Source organism: Tiliqua scincoides, chromosome 3 (assembly GCF_035046505.1).
Source record: "Tiliqua scincoides isolate rTilSci1 chromosome 3, rTilSci1.hap2, whole genome shotgun sequence".
NCBI lineage: Eukaryota > Metazoa > Chordata > Lepidosauria > Squamata > Scincidae > Tiliqua > Tiliqua scincoides.
Genome location: NC_089823.1, coordinates 12520279 through 12524849, shown reverse-complemented (window position 1 = coordinate 12524849; position 4571 = coordinate 12520279). Strand labels below are relative to the sequence as shown.

At 48.7% G+C, this 4571-nt stretch overlaps 1 pseudogene; it reads right to left on the bottom strand.

Annotated features, from left to right (window-relative positions):
• Positions 1 to 257: 257 nt before the first annotated feature.
• LOC136646460 (5S ribosomal RNA) lies at positions 258 to 377 on the bottom strand (annotated as a pseudogene).
• Between the last annotated feature and the right edge of the window lie 4194 nt (positions 378 to 4571).

Sequence of the window (4571 nt, the reverse complement as noted above, 5' to 3'; positions counted from 1 at the left end):
CGTGTGGGAGTGAACTTGAAAAGATGCACATAAATGAAATCCTAGTTGGAATTCTTCCCTATGGAGAGATTCATTTGCTTACTAGTTCCAAGATCTAACACCCTTATCCTACTCAGAACTAGTAGAAAAGGATGATCAGAAGAACAGGCCCTATGAAGAAAGCTTGAGGGAACTTGGTATGTTTAACGTGGAGAAGAGAAGGCTGAGAGGGGATATGATATGGTTGGCAACCTTCAGTCTCGAAAGACTATGGTACAAGCCTACAGCACCCGGTATTCCCTGGTGGTCTCCCATCCAAGTACTAACCAGGCCTGACCCTGCTTAGCTTCCAAGATCATATAAGATCGGGCATGTGCAGGGTAACAGTTGCTGCACTCTTCAGATATCTGAAGAGCTAACCCAGGGCTTTTCAGACTGGGGCGAAACAATGCCTCAGCCTGTGGCATCCTTCCTGGGGGTGCGGGGAGCTCTGCAGGAGGTAGTGCAGGGCTCCCCACACCCCTGGGAGGCTGCAAAAGGCTCAGGTACGTGTAGCCAAGCCCCTGCAGCCCCCTGAGTGGCACAATCCTGGGGATCACGCCGCTGCCTCCCCCCCACCCCTGCAGGAACTTACAGCGGTTTTCAAACTCCCTGAGAGTTTGAAAACCGCTGGGCTAACCTATGGAAAATGGAACAAATTTGTTCTCATCTGCCTTTGAGATTAGAACTAGATCACTAAAAACTACAAGAGAGGAGAACATAAGAATATAAGACCATAAGAAAAGCCCAGTTGGACCAGGCCAAAAGCCCATCTAGTCCAGCTTCCTGTATCTCACAGCGGCCCACCAAATGCCCCAGGGAGCACACCAGATAACAAGAGACCTCATCCTGGTGCCCTCCCTTGCATCTGGCATTCTGACATAACCCATTTCTAAAATCAGGAGGTTGCACATACATATACACCTGATACACCTGATGCCACAGGAAGCATGCAAGACAACAGGAAACCTGCATCCTGGAGACCTCCCTTGCATCTGGCATTCTGAGGTAGCCTACTTCTAAAATCAGGAGGTTGCACATACCCATCACTGCTTGTAACCTGTGATGGACTTTTCCTCTGGACATTTGTCCAACCCCCTTCTAAAGGCATCCAGGCCTTTAACTGGAATCCAGGAGATTCCAGTAAGGACATCAGGAAGAAATTCTTGATGAGATGGGTGGTTTGGCAGTGGAACAGATTGCCAAAGGAGATGGTGGATTGTCCCTCACTGGAGATCGTCAAGCAGAGGCCTGATAGGACCCTGTTAGAGATGCTTTAGGAGGATTTCATGCTACTTGCTGGGGATTGGGCTAGAAGATCTTGTGGGTATCTTCCAATTCTATGACTCGATGATTCTAAGTCCCAATGAGTTCAGTGGGAACTACACAGGTAAGTGTTTACAGCATTGTAGCCTAATTTGTGTAATGGAGAAGCAGGCGTGTATCCCTCTCTCCACCTTACACATCAGTGTGTGGAATGAGTACCCTTCATGGAGGCCTGCACCCTTTCATTTCAGGTCCCCCTGTGAAATGGGACATTCATGTGCAAAGGGGTGTTACAGAATTCCTCTCTTGCCAAATTCACAATGGAATGTTTGGTTCTGGACCCCTCCTTGCCCCTCCCCCCCCCGGGTGGATCAGACTGTATAAGTTATGATGGTATCTAATGGCTTTTATACTTGTGAAAAAAACATGTATTTCAATGCATATGTTGTAACATATTCTTGCACCAGCTGTTCTGGGAGGAAATACATTGAAAATACTCAAAACATGTTAAAAATACATTAAAAATATGAATTTCTTTGATTATAGAGAAACCTGGGGGATTTTTTTTAGCAGAAGTAATGGAACAGAAATTAAAGGAAACTGTGAAAAGTTCAGATGGAATGAAAACAGAAAGATCTGTCCAACCCTATTCACAGGCAACTTCATGAATGGTTGCCACTCTGCTTGGAGAAACTTTGCAGACTGAGATTGCCCCAGTGGGCTCAGTAGCAGTTGTGTTGCAGCTTTGGGGAGGTCGCTGTGGGTGGGCTGCCTGGTGATGGGCCTGGTTGGGCCATAGAAGAGACCACTGGCTTTTGGGGGCTCCACAGAATGGCCAGCGGGGGCTGGAGGTTAGGACTGCCCTGGACAGCACCGATTGGCTGTCCTGCTTAGGTGACCAAATGATGACACAGGCTCGTAGTGCCAACTAGATGGTTTCTTCAAAGTACATAGCACAGTGACCCAGAAACCAGAGCAGGGTGGTGGTGGAGTGTGTCTTCTGAGAGTCCTGGCTTGAGAGCTTCCACTCCATGGCAACATACCAGGGATGGGAAAACCCAGCGTGGTTTGACTCAGTTCAATTCTAGAGTCTCCACCCCCCCACGACTCGACTCAAAAACGAGTCCTAATGGGGACACTTTCCAAGCTGCCGAGTCGCCCTTTTGCAAGTCTAAAAGTTTCAAGTCGAATCACACCCTTTAAAAAGCCCACCATGGAAAAAATCGGGGCTGCTGTCCGTGTGTGTGTGTTTACTTTAAACAGTCTCCTGGTGTCCCTGCCCATCTGTACGCAGGGTGGGAGGGGGTGGCACAGACTGCGTGAGAGCAGGGCAGAAGCGGCAAGAGAGAGGAGGGTGCAGCAACTGGGAGGTTTACCAGAATGACCCAATCCTTGGCAGCTCTACTCAGAAGTAGTCCCATTGTAGCCAGTCATTCAATGAGACTTCCTCTGCCCAAGTAACAATGGAGCTCAGAGCAGCCATGCAGTGGAAAGCTTGATTACAATGAACTGTCTCTCCCCCTCCCACTTCCCTGCATCCTCTCCCTCCTAGGGTTCTGCAGCCAATCATAAGGTAAGAACCCCCTTGGGCTCCTCCTCCTGCCCTTTTTCAGCCAAAGAAAATATCAAATCTTCCATCCTTTGTCCAATGATCATTTGCTCCTTCCTTCCTATTAGAGATGGACAAAAGAAGTTTTCCCTTCCTCTCTCCCCCTCCTGGGCTTCTGCAGCCAATCATAAGGCAAGAATCCCCTTGGCTCCTCCTTCTGCCCTACCTCAGCCAAAGAAAATATCAGAACGCCCATCCTTTGTCCAGTGATCATTGGTTCTTTCCTTCCTATCAGAGACGGGCAAAAGTGCTCGCTCCTGCCTCCCTCCCATGCAAAAGGAAAACATTAACCCTCCCATACTTCCTGTCTGGAATCTCCCTGTTGCTCAACTGTTCTGAATGATGGCCCCATGAAGCCGCGAAAACAGTAAGCAAGCACACCCAGACACAGACAGACTCATCTGTGTGCATGGGGATGAGTGATGAGTCAGGGGGCCCTTGACTCGAGTCTTCCATGCATGCGACTCACAAGTCCACGAGTCAGCGAAAAATGTGCATTTTTGTGACTGGAGTCTGACTCACCTGACCCAAGTTCCCATCCCTGCACCATACAGTGCCTTCTCATTTCAAATGTGCTTAGGCAGGGGCATTTCCAGGTGAACTGTGGTCCCTCACAGGATCGGCTCTCTTTCTCCCCTGTGCCAAAATGGAGGCAGCCACCCGACATGGCCTCATGCCATGTCTGTGTTTGATCTGTGATCGAGTGTTGTGACTTGAATACCTTTTCCACCACCCCCGTCTTTTTCCCGTTGCCAGCCTTTGTGTCCGCGGCACGCTGCAACCATTTAGCTGATTACTGAGATGAAAGGAGAAGGGCAGCAGCGAATTTCAGTCGCTCATTGATCTTGCTGGGAATTAGTGAAGAAGAAAAAAAAAGCAAGAGGGAAAAAAATCGATCGGAGAGCCTTGGTCACTGGCCAGAAACATAGATTTAAGCAATGCAGACTTCACGGCATGAGGGGGTCTGTTGAAAGGGCGCCATTGATACCTGACATGATAGAAGGTAATGGGTATTGTGGAGAAGCAGTTATAATATTGACAGAAACACACATGGGTCTAGATAAGAAAAATCTAGATAAAGATGTTCACCGAAAGCTAAGAGAGGAAAGACAAGAGAGCCATAAATGCAAAATATTTCCCAGGTTGTGCGGCTGTATTTTTGTAGCTGAATGGCACCGCTGTCACAGCCCATTGATTACTGATTCGGTCGGTTGATAATGAGGCTCCCGGCCTGGGAAAAAGATATGGAGTGCAAGTCATTGGGGGCAAATTGCAGAATCATTGGCTATTGGAAACCACATCATGGTAAACACAGCAACCACGGACAGGATGTTGGGGTTGTCCATGCAGGTAGAATGAAAGATGTGCGAGGAGTGGTGTCAGACAGACCAAGCTTTGGGTCTTGCATGACCTTGTGTTTTGTGTGTATTTCCCTGCCCCATGGAGCCCCACTCTGACTCTTTGAATCGAAGTAGAAACATCACGGGGAGGAGGGTCAGGAATGCAACAGCAGGCTGTACCTTAACCACTGTGCATGGATGGACTCATGCAGCTCTATGTGCATAGGCTTCCTTTGGGATGGTTTGAACGTTACTTTCTTGGGGCCGTCCAATCCTAACCTGCACTGGAACAGGCAAGCCGACTGTGTCCAGCGTAGGTTAGGAGGTAGCTGGAGGTC